Source organism: Perissodus microlepis, chromosome 6 (assembly GCF_051167445.1).
Source record: "Perissodus microlepis isolate ML-2025 ecotype Zambia chromosome 6, ASM5116744v1, whole genome shotgun sequence".
In the NCBI taxonomy this organism is placed as follows: domain Eukaryota; kingdom Metazoa; phylum Chordata; class Actinopteri; order Cichliformes; family Cichlidae; genus Perissodus; species Perissodus microlepis.
In genome coordinates this window covers 29896903-29915464 of record NC_140466.1, presented here as the reverse complement: position 1 = coordinate 29915464, position 18562 = coordinate 29896903, and the positions used below count along the sequence as shown (strand labels likewise).

The window sequence follows — 18562 nt, the reverse complement described above, 5'->3', positions numbered from 1 at the left end:
ATGTCAAATCAAAGCAACAAGATTCCCTCACAGAACAGAGATGGCATCAATAATAACAGACATGACTGATAAATGGAGAAATAACATGAAAAGGAGGAGCTGGGAGGCAGGTTGAACCATTTTGAACAGGATGCCTCATAAGATGTTTGCCAGTTGGATGCTTAGACGAGCAACAGGTGAACCATCAGATAATGCTGGCTGGCACCGACATCAGCTGATATTCACGGATTTGCAGCTGAGCTTGAACTTGAGGCCTGCCAGAGCAAAAACCATATGCTCAGTTTTATATACATTAGATGACTGGTGGGAAAAATCTCAGCCTAAAGCAACAATAACTACAATATTTATTTCTTGGCTCAGAAAAAATGTTCTTTCAGTGCAATCTCAAGTTTTCACACATGGTGTATATATATTACCCTGAACTTTTCTAGACATTACCTGATGGAACTGCATGCGACAAGCAAATATTATCTCACCTACTTATGTCCAGCTGTTCTGATGTGAGAGCAGCTCTGGTACAGGTTCTGTGTATTTACAGTGAGTGAGTGGTCATCACAGTGGCTCTAAAAGGACAGCGGTCTTGACTAAATTAGTATTTCCACTAAAAATGTGCATGAAGCTGACTTTCTCCTCCTGTGTGCTACATGTGATAAGCCTCTTGTGAGTCTGCTGATAGGTGTCTGAAGTCATGTGTGCAACATTTTAACTAAGGAGGTTAGCATATGTGCAGGTAATCACCATAAAACAAAATTGCACTGTTCCTAACAGTGTGGGACACTTTTTTCTTGTCTTTGTATAACGTCACTGAGAGGATATGCTCAGTGTGGTCTGTGTGTGCACAGCAGCACCACCCACCTGCTACCCCACCAAACCTTTTGTTTGTTGAAGGGCAGCCAGTCAGAAGAAAGAAACTTAAGAGGAAAGGAGCTGAAACAGCTTGTTCCAGACAGAAGCTGAAGTGGGCAGCTTCAATTATTTTGAATCGTGAATCATGCAAAGATACTTTTAGTGGGAAACATAAAGAAAATATGGAAATGATCATCATAGGACTAGTTTAATTTAGTGCTGCTTAAATAAATCAATAAAAATACATTTTTAGCGTTATTAGTGTATCATGCCATGTTTTTGTCCTTCCTGCCCCCTGTTAGCATGTAATGACATGATGCTCATGACAAACACTGTGTTTATGTCTGTTGGCTTCACCCTCAACCCCCTTTTTCTTTTTCTGTTCCTCGTTCTTCTTCTCCTTTCACCAACCTGGCCTTCACCCCCTGCCCACTCCAACACAATACACACACAGACAATAATGGGAATAATATTGTAAAATAAATAAATAAATAAATACGACAAAAAGAGTAATAAGAGGAACCCTATAGAAAGTCTACAATGCTCCTCTTGGGTAAGCATTCAGACCATGATTTGCTTGGTTGTGCCTCAGATTTGTACTTGGATTTATTGTATGCTTTCCATCATTGTGTGTGAGTTACAGGTCAGTTCTGTGCTGAAATAGCTACACGTTGAAGGTGAGCAAAGGTGAACTTTGTTATAACATGATGCACTCCAATAAAAAAGAATTCAGTCTTCATCTTCATCTTGTGTTCTCCATTTTATTTTTTAGTTCAGTTCATTCCTGTCTTGATTGTCGTCACTTGTTTCTTGTTGCCCAGCTGTATCCACTACCCTGGTTTGCCATCAGTGTATGTGAGTGTAGTTAGATGAATTGGTTACACTCAGCTTTGAAAAATTTGCTGTAGTGTTTTATGTTTTGTGGAAAATGTTACACCGCAAAGGTTACAGCCAGATTTTCATGAAGTTATTATTCTATAAAAAATATGATGTGAACTTTGACCTCTGTCTGGGATTTATACCAACCTTTTTGCTTTTGTTTTATTGTTTTTACAATGAATAAATGCTTTTTGTTGAAGTATGAGCAAAATAAAACAAACAGTTGGTCATTGGAAATAAAAGCGTAGATCCAAGCGAGTTTTATAAACAGCACCTTTTTCTTTTCTTGTTTTTTTTTCCTTTCTTGTCTGATCATTTGTCTGAAATATTCTCCGTCTCTTTTTGGTAGTTTGCGCACTCGGTAGCCTCTAATTTTACGGCTGTACTTCATGTTCAACAGAGATATAAAAAGAGCAGCAGGCATTTCAATGCATCTGATTGGTGCTGAAAGGACCTTTTAATATGAGCACCTCTGCCAAGTATTCGACGGCAGTAGCATAATACAGAGAATGTGAGGAGGTTGGCATAACAAAGAAGGAAGCAGTGTTGAAATGTGACACTGGTCAAACTGATTATTTGTGCCTGAGTGGAGCCATGGAAATGAAGCTCTGATGCGGCACCTCGGAGATGTCTGTCAAACCGCGTAGAGCATGCGATTCTCCACAAAGCATTTAAAGAGCGGCAGCAGAGAATGACGTCTCAGTTGTTTTGGTTGTTTTGTTTGAAATATCGATCTTCAAACTTTCCATTCTGTCACTGAATAGCTCAAGAAGACCATATTGCAATTATCCGGGTGTTATCATTGCCTGACCTCAACAGTCTACTGTCACTGAGTAATTTGATTGCTGTCTTGTTATGGTGTTAATAAATCATTCTAGTCTTTAATATATTATTGGCAGTAGTAATATTGATATTAGCAACATTAATAAAATATCACCCTCAAGTTGTGACTGAGATGACAAAAATCTTTTGCTTTTCTCTCCTCATTCACAACCTCCTTCGGCCACCCACTCACTCCTCCTCCTCCTCCTTCCCTCTCCTTCCTCGCCTCCACTGTGTGTATCCACATTCTTGAGCCTATATGAGACGTACAAACACATTTATCACATTGCCCTAGCTCCTAGCTATGGCCTGCCGCTGCCTCCATCCTTTCAAGCGTGTGTGTGAATGCGTTCGTGTGTGCACTCACGTCGGGGGAGGCTGTGCTTTAGTTTACTCATGTGAAGGTATTCTGTTTACACAGAAGCCATGTTTTATGTATGAAAGGCATGGAAATGTTGCAGCTGCATTGAGCATGTCTCAGCTAATCAGCAAGGTGTGCAGTGAAAGTGTGCATGTGTTAGCGTGAAAGTCAGCTTGGGTCAACAGATCTTTATGAGGTCTAGACAAAAAGGTTGCATGAGCCTCATCGGATTCATTACACACACACACGCACAGATGCACTCGACCTCTTCATATCAGGTCATTCCAATCACACGTCTGGATTCACAGTTTCTATGAAGTAACCTTAGTAGCGTTACTGTAGATTTCTATGAAGCTCTGGTGCAATGAGCTGTTGAACTCGGCTTGCTTTATGTTTTCAGTCGCCAAACACCTTCCCACACACAAGCTAGGAAATAAATACGCTGTTTTCTCCTTGTCTACGTTCTCTGAAAATAATGAGGCTGCTGGTTCCCATGATGCCTGAATGGCCCGGTCCTCCTTCCCTCACAGAGAAAACCGGGCTCATTACAGCTTAAGCGGACATGAACGCCTTGATATACACGCACACATGTACACACTCACTGACTTCACCTCATGCTGATTTAGCAGCACATACCATCTGTCTAGAATGATTAACCTTTCCATCAATCACTGGACTCTCCATTATCCAGACACACATTTACAAAGCAGGCACTCGCCGATTCTCACTCGCACTTAGTGAGAGCATCAACAAATTCATGAAACAGATGAAATAAGAAATTCCAGTTTTTATCCTCAATGTTTTTCGTGCCAGAAACTGAGGCGTGTATAGATTTTTCAAAAAACAGAAATAGACGGATCCCTCCCAGCCCCAGTAAGATGTTTGTTCAAGCAGCTTAAGTGACTGGCGCGGTTATGGCAGCGCTCCTACATGGAGCTTTGCAGATTATCGTCTACGTGTTGTAGCTGTGTATTGTCACCAGGGGACATTGGCAACTTTTGTTTGTGGTCGCACTACTTTTGTTCCTTTAGCATAGCTACTCACGGAGATCATACGTAACACTTCTTCATTATTAAGTGAGAGTAAGAAGCCAATAAAAATGTTAACTGCAGCCATTGGCTTTTATCCTTCCTTCTCTCACCCCAATTGGTTGCTGCAGATGGCCCCGCCCCTGGCTGAGCCTGGTTCTGCTGGAGGTTTCTTCCTGTTAAAAGGGAGTTTTTCCTTCCCACTGTTGCCAAAGTGCTTGCTCATAGGAGGTCATGTGATTGTTGGGTTTTTCTCTGTATGTATTATTGTGGGGTCTACCTTGCAATATAAAGCACCTTGAGGCGACTGTTGTTGTGATTTGGCGCTATATAAATAAAACTGAATTGAAATGAATTGAATTGCATTGATGTGCTTTGATGAATGTTTTATACCTGTCAGCGTGCTGTCACTCCTTTTCCAATTCAAGCCAACTTTTCAACAAATCAGTATTTTTTACCTCCCTGTAGTGTCATCACCATCAAGCTGATGAACTGTCCACAATCACTCTGTGTTGGTTGCACACCCAACAATCACTCACTCTATGTATGGAATGAAATACTGAAACTGATAACAATGAATTCTGTGTTAATTCGACCCCTTTTATTGTGACAGCACCTTCCAGTGCCTACAGGAAGTATTTCACACATATATTAAAGAACAGATATGGTGTATTTAATACTACAGTTATGTAACCTCAAATACTATAGCTGGGTTCTTGGGAGTATGTTTGGAAAATGACATCGTTTTTGTAGTTTTTGTCTCTGTGTATCACCACAGTGGATTTTAAGTTAAACAATCAAGATATGGTTGAAATCCAGACTTTTGGCTTTAGTTCAAAAATAATGCTTTATGCTTTAAAATAATAATAATAATAAAAAAAAACGTTTTGGAATTACAGCCAGATTTATATCCAGTCCCTCATTCTCAGAGGATCGAAAGTAACAGGAAAATTGTTTGATGAACAGTTTCGTGACTACCAGAGCTCCAAATTCAACTCTTTGAATCAACTCCAGATCTTGTATTTGCCTAATTTGCTGTGATCTACTGAAGGAACAGGCCTCACTTGGCCATGAATCTATTTTATCAGTCAATTGTCCAATTATTTTTGAGCCTCTGAAATGTGGGACGTGTACAAAAATGGCTTTAATTCATGAACAGTTCATGCAGTACTTTGATTAAACCCTTTGAATTAAAGTTGAAAGTCTGCCACATGGTGAGTGTTTGACCTAAAATCCACTGTGGTGATGTACAGGAGAAAAAAACCTAAAAACTCTGGGTTCCTAAGGGTGGATAAAATATTGAACATTATCATGAGAGCTGTTAGGTCAAGTCAGCAGTCCATAGGCCTGCAAGACATGACTGTGTCAAGGCACAGATCTGGGGATCGATACAAGGAATTTCAAACAAAGTTACTTTGAACATAAGAAGTGTGAAGCAACCAACAGTCAAACTGAAAACCCAGTCAAAATGAGTAATAAGGGATGGATGAGAGCCATACTGTAGTTCCTTGTTGGCTATAGGAGAACCTTCTACAAGGACAGTCTTCAGTGCAGCACCAATTATACCTTAATGGTGGAGTGGCCAGATGGACCTTATTCCTCACTAACAGGCACATCACAACATGCTGGGAGTTTTGCCAGAGGCCACCTGAACGACAACTAGAAGGGGAAATCCATTGGTCTGATGAAATGATGATTCAACCATTTGGCCGCAATTTCCAGCGGCATGTTTGGAGGAAACTAGGCGCTGAGCATCACCTCATTAATACCACCCCTACAGTCAAACACGGCAGTGGAGGCATCAAGCTGTGGGGGACAGGAACTAGAAGACTATAAATGGGATATTTTCTCTCTGTTTCCCTGTCTGTTTGTGTGTTAGCAGAAATATGCAACAAATCACAGGTTGGTTTTTCATAAACTATCCTTGCAAAAAGTGACAAGGAAAGCACACATGGACAGAGAGAGACACACAGTGGCACACACTAGAAGACACAACGGTAAAAAGAAAAAGCAGGGACAGGGCTCAGACTTTGAAAATGTGCCAGGATAAACCTAATTCGTTCAAAACAATCACAAATACCATTCAGTATGAACAGGCTGTACCTCAGTGGCAGGTCTGCAGTGTTTACATCAAAATACCTTCTAGAAACATCTTCAGAATCTGAGGATGGTTACTAGGAAGATATGTCAGTCAGTCTGATCAAATCAATTAAGTTATCAATCAAGAGTAAGTAAACTTATAGGAAATATGAGATGTTTCCAGGTGATTTAACTTTCTCGAATGAGTTCAGATTGTTCAAATTAAGCTCTGTTTAACCACATGTTTATTCTTACACACAGAGACAGAGTATTTGATCCATTGTGCTGTTGTGCCATTGAGACTGTCCTGCAGATTTGCTTTGGAAATTTCAGCAGCAGTTTAGTCCAGACCGGGCAGCGATGCACTATTCGAATTTTAAGAAAGACGAACCGCTTCATACTTGAGACAAGACTGAATTTAAAGCACCCAGCAGAGCTGATGAAGGATGCTGCTGGAATTTTCTTGATCTGAGAGTTTAAAAATGTTTGATTGCACTGTCAAAGAAGCCAAGCATGGGCTTTTTATGTAAAACTACAAACATTTCATCAGCCAGGATGACAAAGTAGAGCAACATTAGAGGAAACAACAACCAAAAAAAAAAAAAAACACGGGCAAACCAGATGCGACACAGATGATTTGATCTGTGTCTGTATCAGCGGGAAACGTGATACACATATCAGTGCTGTTGTCACTTTGTATCCTGTTTAAAGTGCAACAGCTAAGTATTTGAGCAATCGATCCAGCTGAGATTGTTAAATAACAACTGAAGGTTCACTATGTTCAGTAATTGTGACCTTCTTTATTACATGGTAACCTGAAGATCTTATTAATGTACCAGGGGTTCAAACAAAACAGCTGTTTTAGATAGAAAAGGTGGAAAAAAAAGTGCAAACTCTGTCGAGTGAAAGCTCGGCAGAGAATTTATCGTCCAGCTGTGTGCAGTTTACTGGCAATGTGTTACATGATTACTGGATAATAAAACTCCAAGTTGCAAGCAAGCAAAACTGTTTACTGCAACTTTGGACCAAGCACTAAAGATTACAGATGAGTTAATGGCAGCGAGGCAGAGACGGCAGCTGCAGCGGCTGTGTCCGAGCTCCGGGGCAAAGTTGATGGAGGTGCATTATGACAAAAAAAGGTGGGACGAAATTGTTAAGATCCAATATTGAAGCCAAATTGCAGGACCTGGACTGCAATCTTACAGTCACAAAACAGAGAAAGTCTTACTGAGTTTAGGACGGATAAATAAAATCAGCAAAGTTGCCCCCAGCACTTCTGCTGTTAAATCCTATCATCTGCACCAGGTGAATTATTGCAGCGCACCGCTTTTTTCTTCTTCTTTAAAGCAGAGAAAGTTTTCACCTTTGCCTGTTATCCACTTAGTGTGTCTTGGTGAGCCAATAGCTACTTATCAAATCAACCCAAGTGCACTGTCATCTTGATAAGTCATGTTGTTTTCATGTGTTTAGTACCAAAGAAGAGTCTTGAGATCCCGAATGCCTCTCGCTGAACAGATATCATCCAAGAAAAGAAAAAAAATGACCTTCTTTCAGAAGCTAGCTTCCTGGTTTTTTTTTTTCTGCAGAATTGCACTACTTTAAATCTATAATTAATTTTACCAGCATTTGGCCCACAACAATATCCTGTGACAGGTGGACCCAGAGACTTTAATCATAATACATAATCCACTTTGTTCACGGCATCTGCATTTGCTGACTTTCCCTTTTTTTGAAGAATTACGAACTACTGCCAAGTCTGAGCAAATAACAACAGTGTTTGGAAATAAGCCAGACAAATTGTAGCAGGGCAACAGACCATCAGTCCCAATTTGGGTCATGCACTTTCATTTTCAAATCCTTTGCACATGGATATTGTTTTTGTCCCTCACTCTGGGCACTTAGCATTGTGTATGTGGGTATATCCCCACATACACAAACTAAGGGTGATTAGCCAGCATTTACAAACAACTCTATAAAGGCATTTATTGTTGATAAAATGAAGGAGGAACTGTGCCTCTTTATATCAAGAAAGTAAAATTATATTTGCATGAAATTTAGAGTTCCAGTGAAACAAGACTTTTTGTGCTGAGAGCAGATGAAGCTTTGCTTAAAAGTATGTTCAGTTACACAATATTATATTCTCATTTTGTCATCGAGCCTCTTGTAAAATATTGACAATATACCATTTTAATAAGGAGGGATCGTTTGGAAGGCTTGGATGGTGGTGTTGAGGTAAAGACTTTGGATCAGAGTTTGGATGACACACATCCAGCCTGAACAGTCCAAATGTACCAACAGAGAGCCTGAAATGCACAGTGACAGATCGCAGTGGATTTAAAGAACAGGGAAAAGGGGCAGGTTGGCTTAAACTGGCAGAGTGGTCATTGGGCAAGAGAGATTTTGAACAAGGTTATTTTGAGAGTGTAGGAAAAAGTGGCAAAGAAAGTGTAGCAACAGCAACAACGGCCAATATAAGCAAGAGGAATAACGACTAAATGAGAGCGGTTAGATCTGTCATTTCTTTATATTTTGCTTCCAAGTAGCCAGACTTTCTTGTAATTTTTTATGTGGTCTTGAGCAATAGTTCTCCAGGTCTTCTGAAGGTCATTTTCTTTTGGGCTTTAGCTACTTTTTCCACACATTTTTAGTTTAGTCCTTGTATCTGACCATTTCAAGCAGATTTCCTTCAGCAAAGATGTGATACATGACCTGGAAGATGGATCTGGCTGTTCAGTTTGGCCACTGTGTTCACTAAAGCCCCATCAGAAATAGTCTCAGTAAAAGGGTGGTTGTCAAGTCAGTCTTAAGGAAGGAAAACAGGGAGAAAAGACTGAGGTATGCCAAATGGCATACAAACTGGACCCAAAATCAGTCAAAATGATCCCACACTGCTTTAATAACATTGAGGTGCAGGCTCAGAAAAGGGCAAACCACAGCTGATGTATGCTTTTACAACACTAGCAGTTTTTTGGGGATCACTGTCATGCTGAAAAATGAAGCTGTTCCAAATCAGATGTTTTCCAGGTTGAATTAGATGGTTGACCAAACTCTGATGGTACTTCAACAAGATCCCCAACAGCAGTTTCTGTGGCTTCTTTTCCAGTTTCCCCAAAATTTTAAGTGCAAACTGCACACCATGCTACGATAGATGCAACAAAAGAAGTGGCAACAAATTATGTGCATTTACAACTGACTAATAAAAAAAGAGCCTAAAGATACAATTAAATACAATTTTGCTAAGTCATCTGTCATGTGTAGACACAACACTGATTCATACTTTTAGTTAGGTGCATTTTATGTTTCAATAATTCACAGGTCAGTGTTAACGGTCAGGTACAACGACTGAAGTGAAGATGATTGAAAATCAGTCCCATGTCCAAAGAAAAATTTTGAAAGACCTCCAGGAAGCCTAGAGAACTACTGCTCAAGACCACTTTCTATAAAATTACAAGAATGTCTGGCTCCCTGGAAGCCGGACCTGAAGCCTTCTGCACAGTATCAAACCTGAATGCCAGTTATGCATAGCTGAAAGAGAAAAACAAAGTTTGGACCATGGTGTGCCATTATTTCCATCATTTATCTCAATTTCTGTCCCCACCATCACAGCAGAGGTCGCCTCTCCATCAGTCGGCACGTCAGCAACCAGGAAAGCAGGTGAGCCGCATTTCCATTAGGTCCGACCTCCCAGCTCACCAGTGTGTGCCACACAGTAACACACACAAAGCAAACAGCAGCCAGCAGGCACTCCTGGCACAGTCGCACAGATACTTTTAACCACGTGTTTGTCAGAAGGTGAAAAGAGATTGGGGTGCTTGTGTAAGCGCTCAGCGGACACACTGCTGTTGCTTCTATAATATTTTCCACTTGGCTGCATGTATCGAGACAGGAAGGAAATTAACAGCTTGAGGTGTCTGAGTGATGCTGCTTCAGCTGCCGCTAGCTGTGTGCGAGTGTGTGTGTGTGTGTGTGTGTGTGTGTGTGTGTGTGCACCTAAGTGAGAGAGACAGATAGAACTAGAAAGCGAGGGAGAAAAAGAGGAAGAGAGAGAGAGATGCTTTCCTCCATGACTTGTGGTATGTGGCCCGGGTCATTTGTCTGGTGAAGTTCTAATGCCAAACTTTGCAAAAGTTTTCAGACAGGCCATAACACGGTCCACCTACCAGAGCACATAAGCTCTATTACTAAGAAATTTCTCTCTCGCTCTCACTCACTCTCTCAGCGTAGAGGTCCCATATTTTATTGCATGCTCTGAAGACAACAGATAACTACTGCAGAGTTTCTTGTTTGGGGAAAATAAAAAAAATAAAAAAATGCCATCCACTTTGAGAGAAGTCTGGAGCCTGTCTTCTTGAGAAATATTAAATTGATCCCCAAACACACCTGTTTTTGAGCATTAGTCCCAAACAGATGTATTCTTAGAGAAATAAATCTGAAGAAAATCAATTTTATTGGAGTGCTAAATTCTCACCGCACAGGCTTGATAAGTGGCTCTGGAAAGTTTGTTGCTTGCTACTTTGTGAAGCTTTCCGGGTCTTTATAACTCCACACAGTTGATGTTTTTAGTGTGTTTAATGAATGCATTTCACACATGATTTTACCAATGTTTTATGGGGTTTTTGTGTGCACACATTAGTACACTTCGACCTGTGTATGTGTGCACATTTTTGACAGTCTGGATGGAAATACATTCATTGTTATCGGTCACAATTTAACCAGAGTTGCTACGCTCATATTAGTACATGCTTGAGAAATAAACCAGCATGTTTAGGATGGCAGGAGAAACCAGAACTCCAAGAACTGAGCCAAATTTTTGCATAAATTGCTTTTGGTTTGAACTGTTCCTTTAATCTGTTTAAGTCGATCCTTACATGGATTCCAATAGCAATCAAGAGGGATGAAAAAAAAGGTGTGTTTCTCTTCCGAATGCTCAACCGCTCATGTGACAAGACAGAAAAAACCATAAATGCACAGATCAAAAATAATGACTTATGATTCAATTTCTGCTCTAACTGCGGTCAAAGCAACCCTACCACACCTGTTGTTCTCTGCAAAGAGGCGAGCTACAAACTTTTCGGTGCAGCATTCAGCAAGTTTTGAGACACCAAGTACCAGATGATTGAAAATATAGATTTTCAGTAGAGCACTCCTTAAACACTCCCTGAAGAATAAGAGGTCACCATGACCACAGCACCGGTAAAGCCCCAACAATCCTGGGCTGACACATAATGGAAAATTTGTATAGCGTCTGTGTTTCTGCGTCTTCACTCTGTCAGGTGTGTGAAGCCACATCTCTTTTGTAAATGACTGAGTAACAGTCGTGTTTCTGTGTGGATATTGGAGTCCATTAATTTTGCATGTGTACAATGTGGGAGCCTGACAAATCCTTTTATATCAGAGAGTGTGCATGTGTGGGTGTGTGTGTGTTTATTTGTCTGGGATCACACATAGCTTTCAGACATGTTTATCTTCAACATTAGTGTGTGTCCGAGAGTGTGTACACGTGTGTACTTCAGAGTGTGAAATCCCATTAAGTGTGTTAAAAACCCTCTCTGGCCTACTGCCTGTTTGGAGAGGCAGACGCCCTACACACAGACACGCTCGCAGTTGTCACACCTGTATGTGTGTTTGTTTTGTTACGCAGGCATCTGTGTATGTTTCTGCGTGCGGATATGGATGTGCATCGGCTTTTGGAGAAGAGCTATATCGTGTGATGGTAATTTTCAGGTGAATATTTCTACCAAAAATAGCGTTTGTGAATCTAATGTGGGTTCAAGGTCTCGTTGGTATCTAGAAGCTTTGGAACCATGAATATGTCACAAACTCAAAAAGTCTGCATACTACATATAACCACAATTTAATGTGTAATCTGTACAATTCCTTTGAAAAGCAAGGTGAAAGCTTTCAGAAGGGGACTTCACAAGTCTTTAGCTTCCACTTATTTCTTTGTATGATGCTAGAAAAATAGAAAATAGACTCAGTGGTTTATTGAAATGTGCAAACATACGTGGAAATGTATGTAAGGCAAAAATAGAGTTGTTATAATGTTTGTAAAAGTTCTTCAGAAAGCCTGAAATCTCGACGGCTTCTCCAGACCATTTCACGTCTGTCTCATGTGCTCACAGTGAAGCTGCTCTTATCTGTGAAAAGCACAGGGTGCCAGTTCTGGTATTCTATGGCAAATGCTAATTGGGCTCCACGGTGTTGGGCAGTGAGCACGGGGCCCACAGCCCCTCAGCCACCCTCATGAAGTCTGTTTCTGATTGTTGGATCAGAGACATTCATGCCAGTGACCTGCTGGAGGTCATTTTGTAGCTCAGGCAGCGCTCGTCCTGTTCCTCTTTACACAAAGGAGCAGATATCTGTCCTGCTGATGGGTTAAGGATGTTCTACAGTCTCCTAGAGTAACTGCCTGTCTCCTAAATCTCCTCTGCACCCCTCTATGGGAAAAAATGTCAGTGGCCTTAACCTGTAAATGCATTCTTTTTCTGGGGGGTGTGTCATCGTTGGATCTTTTGTTAAGGAGCTGAAACTAAAGAAAAACATTCAAGCCTGGCTAAATTTTGAAACAAGATACACCAAGTCTTCCAAAATGTGTTGTGCTCTGATGTAAATGGTATGTTTGACACAAAAACAGCACTAATACACTACATATTCATCAAAACAACACCATTGCCCACTGTCGAGCATGGCGGTGGTTGTGTTATGCTTTGAGGCTGTTTATCTGGGAATTCAGTCAAGGTTTAGGGAATCTGAAAAATTCCAAATACTATTCAATTTGAAGCACACGTGCCCACCACACAGCTGAAATTGAACATTTTAATACGAATGTGTGCCAGTGCAGCAAGATCGCAGCTGCTGGCTGATTCTTTGGAATGACAGGCTCCATTTGGCTTTCGAGAATACTTCAATAAAGACCTTTTCCCGATTGCTAGAGTGCCACGGCTTTCTCTTTTAATGTCTGTGGTGATAAAAGCTGGCTCACTCTCTTGTTTTTTATTTGTTGGTTTTAGGTCAGAGCTCTGTGGCAGTCATTCTCTAGCACCACACTAGAAAAGCTATTTTTGTGGACTTGCCTTTCTTCACAGGGGCACTGATATGTCAGAGTTGGAAGTAAACTATCTGTGCTTCCTACAATGCCTTATGAGATTACTAGATGATAAAACCATGGATAGAGATGGTCCGTAACAAGTGGTCAGATGTTTACGAGCTGGTATCATTACACGGTTGCGCAGGGCTGTGCGAGATTACATAACTTTTTGAGAGAATTCTCTTAATTAGAACCAAAGCAATTAACGCAAATCATTAATTACTTTACTTAGTTTTTAATGCATAATTTAAGAGCACTTCATTAGCTGCTTTGAAATAAGCAGTAGGAGGGAGTGAGGCTGTGGCTCAGAGTCTATTCTTGACCTTGGCAATAAAACAATTGACAAAATAACCTCACCTTTGAACCACTGACGAGAAAACATGAATCCATTCAGCCAGGACTTTTTTTTTTCTCTCACCTTCAGTTAAGGTCTTTTTCTTAGAACCAGCCAGGACCCAGAAATGACCTTAACTGTGCTGATTGCTGAGGAGAAATTGCTTTTTGAGGGACGCCCATATAAACCGAGTTCTAAAATATATCTATCATTGTTGAATAAAGGGCTTTGTGCTACGTTTTCACAAATCTACAGAAAGACAGCGAGATGGGAATAAGATTTGAACACTACAACTGAGTAACATCTGTGGTCAGATCTGTGTCATCAGCCACTGTGAATACGCAGCATCGAGCAGTTCACCATCACTTCTTTCCTGAGCTACGTCCTGCTCTGCATACACGACAACTCCAAACTTTCATTATCTGAAATGAGTTTTAAATGTGAGTTGAGATTGTTCCTGACTGCAGTGACGAACATTTGGCATGATGTGGGAAACTTCCTTCATTTAAATTACCTTTAAATTGACAAAATAAGCAGTTCTTTGATTCAACTTTGAATTCACTTTGTGCTACACTGCAAATGTTTGGCAGTAACGTACAAACCTGATTCCCGTCTCCTTACTTCTAAATGGAACTGAGATGTGAACAGTTTCACATTCATTTTCGAAAGATTAAACAAAGTTAAAAAAGAAGAAGAACTTGGAGTCATGGTCATTGATCAATGGGCTTTGATTAGTGGTTGTTGATCAATGGTCATGAGAATTTCCATATTAATGATCAATGAACTGACCTCACAGCCCGTTGTTCATTCAGTGGGCTGGTTTCAGTCATTATGTAATGTACTGTTCATAAGATTGGGGAAACCTGCAGTCAGCTGAGACAGAAGAATCACTTGGATGAGTGACGAAACGTTTCTCCCACTGAAAACGCTACGTCCAGATGAACAGAATCAGCTTTTGGGGACAAAAGGTAACTATATTGATAGCACTGGTTCAACAGATGAATCAGTGTTGTGTCCACAGAAAGATCCAATTATCAGTGGCATCTTTAGGCACTTTGTTACTAGCAGCCTGTCCATCTGCATCTTAAGGATAAAGGACACTCTTTCGAGGATGCCAATGTTCACATTTTGGACAGACAGGACAGATGGTTTTTAAAGAGGAGTGAAAGAAGCCATCTATGTCCACTGTGAGCGACCATCTTTGAACAGAGGCGGTGGTTTACGACACCAACTGTCTGCCATCTATAATCCAGTTTTGAGTTCCTTCCTCAGACACCTTAACGCCCACTCACATCCTGGGCCATCTGACCTCAGGAATTCGCATGATAAGGTGGGGCCAGGTTTCACAATGAGCTCACCCGAAACCCTGGCTGATTGGGACCCACACCCATTTTCACACCTTGGCTCAGGCGATTAGAGGATCATCGGGGGGTCCTTTTGTCCCTCTTTGGGGGGATACTCCCACTAGGTTTAAATCTGGGACTCTCCACCATTTGATCTTAGAACTGAAGAAGCTTCTCGGATGAGAGGTGAAACGTCTTCAAGCAACTTAAAGAAGTCCAGATGCTTTTCTTTGCAAGCTCCTTTGACCTGTCTCAAAACATTCACAGTAATTTGTTTCCATTCCTTCAGTTGAATCTACAAGAACTAAGATAAAAATAAATCTCTGTCTGACAGGCATAAAATAGTATTTTTACTGCAGCAGCACTGTGTTAAAGAATAAAGGTGGTCATACCAAATATTGACTTTCAAAGTTGTTGAAATTGTACAAACTCTGTTTTTGCCTACTGTTCTGTATTTCCAAGTATGTTTGCACATTCAGTAAATCACTGCGCATATTTTCCATTTTCCCAGAAAAATCTAAAGAAATGAGGGGTGGCTAAATACGTTTGCACAATATTAAATGTTAGCAGAGTGGCACTTTATGTTTCTTTTGGAGGCATTCCAGTATGAGCTTGCTTTATTGATATCAGTCAAGCAAGCTTGCTTGTAGCTGGAAGCTCAAGTTTCTCTGCGTTTATCTGCACTGGCTGAATGTTCAATGATGTTCGATGAGTAGCTTAAAACTGTTAATTAATTTTTTATGATGAGGGTTTTTTTTCTGTCTTCTGGTAGTTGTTGTTCTTCAAATGCTAAAAGAATACAAGTAAAAACAAGATTACAACTGATATTTAAAGAGACCTCCAGATGTGATTGTTTCCAGGTAGCACACCCAGCACTCCATACTAAGAGTAAGAAATGGGAGATTTAATTCTAAGGCAAAATGAACAACGTGGCATGTTTCCAGTCAGCTCCTCGCCCTCATTTACTGAGCCGTGTGACTCTTTCCACCTCTGCTTCCCATCTTTCCTCCTTCCTCTTGTTCTCCTCTCTGAATACCAAATGCATTACATAACCGTACAATGTTTCGCCACAGAGGATCATCCACGGTATCTCACATGTCCACATCTCTCTACAGGGGAGTGACAAGTGTAGCACCGCAGGGCCCATGGAGGAGATGTATATCAGCACTGCCTATTATTCTGGCATAACCCTCTCACTGCAAAGACAGCGAAAGACAGACAGGAAGACACTCTGTGATGGAGAAAAAGACAGAGACGGATACGACACAGATATTAGATCAGGATGAGAAAAGTACAAGCTTGTATCAATAGCATTATTCTCCACATTTTGTCCTGTCTGGCATGCCTTACTGCATAGAAGTCTCTCTCTCTCTCTCTCGCTCCCAACTGCTGGGTAGCAAGCAGCATAAAATTTCTATAATAGAAATGTCCGTCACGCTCCGTGTTTCCATATCTCTTATAGAAACGTCCATCATGCCAAGTCTGGACGTCAGCTTAACCCCCAAACTCCTCTACCCCTCGCTCCATCCATCGCTCACTCCTCGGCCCGCCCCCCCAGCCCGCCCCCACTTTTTAAACCCCTTACCCTCGTGACTGAGTAGAGAGGGGGAGAGAAGACGCTTTTGCTTTCATTCCTCCCTCAAGGACGTGTGATGTTGTGTGATGTTGAAGCCTTATATCCATAATAGTCAATCACTGTGGTGGGGCGAGAGTGGGGAGGGATGGGTGAGACTGAGAGTCAAAACAAATTACATTCTCACAGATGTCTTTGAATCACGCGGACGACAGGCAGACGCACACTCGCGCTGCGCCTCCCGGTTGTGAGAGATGTAGTAGAACTTGCCTCAGAGCGTGGCGCGTTTTGATCTGACTTCCTTTAACTCCCGTTCCTCCTTTCTTCTCTTTCTCTCTCGTTCTCCATTCCTCTTCGCCTTTTCTTGCTCTGTAATCTAACCTAATCCAGATGACTCACTTTCATCGATTGCACAAATCTTGTGTACCATTTGTGCAAAGTGGTGTGTGTGTGTGTGTGTGTGTGTGTGTGTGTGTGTGTGTGTGTGTGTGTGTGTGTGTGTGTGTGTGTGTGTGTGTGTGTGTGTGAGGACTTTTGTACTGCCCAGAGCTGACTGTGTGATACGGTTTGTTGTGAGGTCCCAAGATACTGAGAAAAGATGAATTCTTCACAAGCTTGTCCACCGTTTGACATCTCCATGTCCTGGGAAATCAATAAGCATCGTACATAATCAAAACACAGGAAAGGAATTCACTTACGCTCCATTTTAACGCTAAATCTATATTTAACCAGATTGCACCTTTTGGGATGCAAAATCTGCAAGAGAGTCCTCACCAATAAGACAGCTATATTCTGTAGATAGAGGTCTTAGATAAATAATACAGCGTAAAAAGTTCTGGGGACAGACAGGCAGAACGACAGAGAGACACAGGCCTAGCATCCCCCCAAAAAAGAAAAAAGAGAAAAAAAACGTATTCAAAGCAATGACAACTCCCAAGGATTCATCTCACACAGCTGCAATGAATGCTTTGAACTCTGCCAGAGAAATGAGTTTCTGAATTTTCGAGCCTTTAAGTAGACAAATTTACACGATGCACTCAAAGCATCATAAAGACTGTCTAGAACATCTCTGTCAGGGCTTGAAGCTACAAAGGGAAAACTGTACACTGCTAACGTCCATATATTTGTGTTGGTTACATAAATACCCAAATAATTTGAGAGCAATCCCAAAATAGCCTTGCAAATCAACATACAGCATTAGGAGAAGATGCATGTGACAGTATTTGTAGAACGTCTAGAGGGTGTAAGAAAAAATCAAGTACAAGGCGAAAACTCTAATTCAGGGGGCCACCGAGAGACTGATAACCATTTACACCTATTTACACCTATAGCCAATTTAGGATCATCAGTTAACCTGACATGCTTGTCTTTGGGGTGTGGGAGGAAGCTGGAGTTCGCGGTGATGACCCGCACAGGCACAGGGAGAACAAACTCCTCACAGGAAGGTCCCGGTCAGCTGGCAGACTCAAACCCAGGACCGAGCTGCTCTGACGTGACAGTGCTAAACACCACACCCAGAAAACAAAGTTGAACTGAAATTCTTCAGACTGTTTGTGTAAGAGAATACTAACTTAAGCAATTAGTAGCTATTTTTAATAGTATTCCAGAGGATAAAACCCTTTTTTTGGCTATTAAGTATTTTTGGATTCAGAATTTAAGCTAAGCTAACCTTCTGGGCAATCGTTCTTTCATAAGACTGCGTGAACGACATTTAGGAGGTGCAGACAACAAGCCCAATAACTTTAAAACACTTGTCATTCATTTGGTAGGACCCATTGTAAGTTTATGTTACACTGAAGTAAAAGCTAGCTATAATGGTTTCTTAATGTCACACTGAAAGATGTGAGGCAGCTATGTCACTGTAGAAACTCTCCACAGCTTCTCTTGCATCGGCGTTTTGTACTTTACGCTGTGACTTTACTTTTACAGTGTGGGTTCTTTTTTTTACTGACACTTTTGCAGTTGTACTCTGTGGGAGGCAGAGATGTTTTTGAAAACCTAGGGGGTATGACTTTCTTTTAAGACATTTCAGAGCGGATGTAGTTTAAGACATAATGCATGGGAAAAATCATTTTACAGCTTGCTTAGTTAGCTGTTAGCCTCATTTATGATTGAACACCGCACGTGGACCTTTGCACTGGGACTGTTGTGGAGGGCTGCACCAATAAGCATAAACCTGTTGGTGTGACCCTCCACAGCAGTCCCAGTTT

General features: G+C 41.1%; 1 protein-coding gene across 2 annotated transcripts in view; it reads left to right on the top strand.

The window, feature by feature from the left end:
• Positions 1-18562, top strand: part of LOC146385906 (protein ELFN1-like) — a 127712-nt gene that overhangs the window by 92787 nt on the left and 16363 nt on the right. The window contains exon 3 of one of the 2 annotated variants that reach the window (XM_084931902.1): positions 9622-9669. The exons of the other annotated variant lie outside the window; for it this stretch is intronic. The gene's annotated coding sequence lies outside the window, so the exon portion shown is untranslated. The remainder of the gene's footprint in view (positions 1-9621; positions 9670-18562) is intronic. 2 annotated transcript variants of the gene reach the window in all.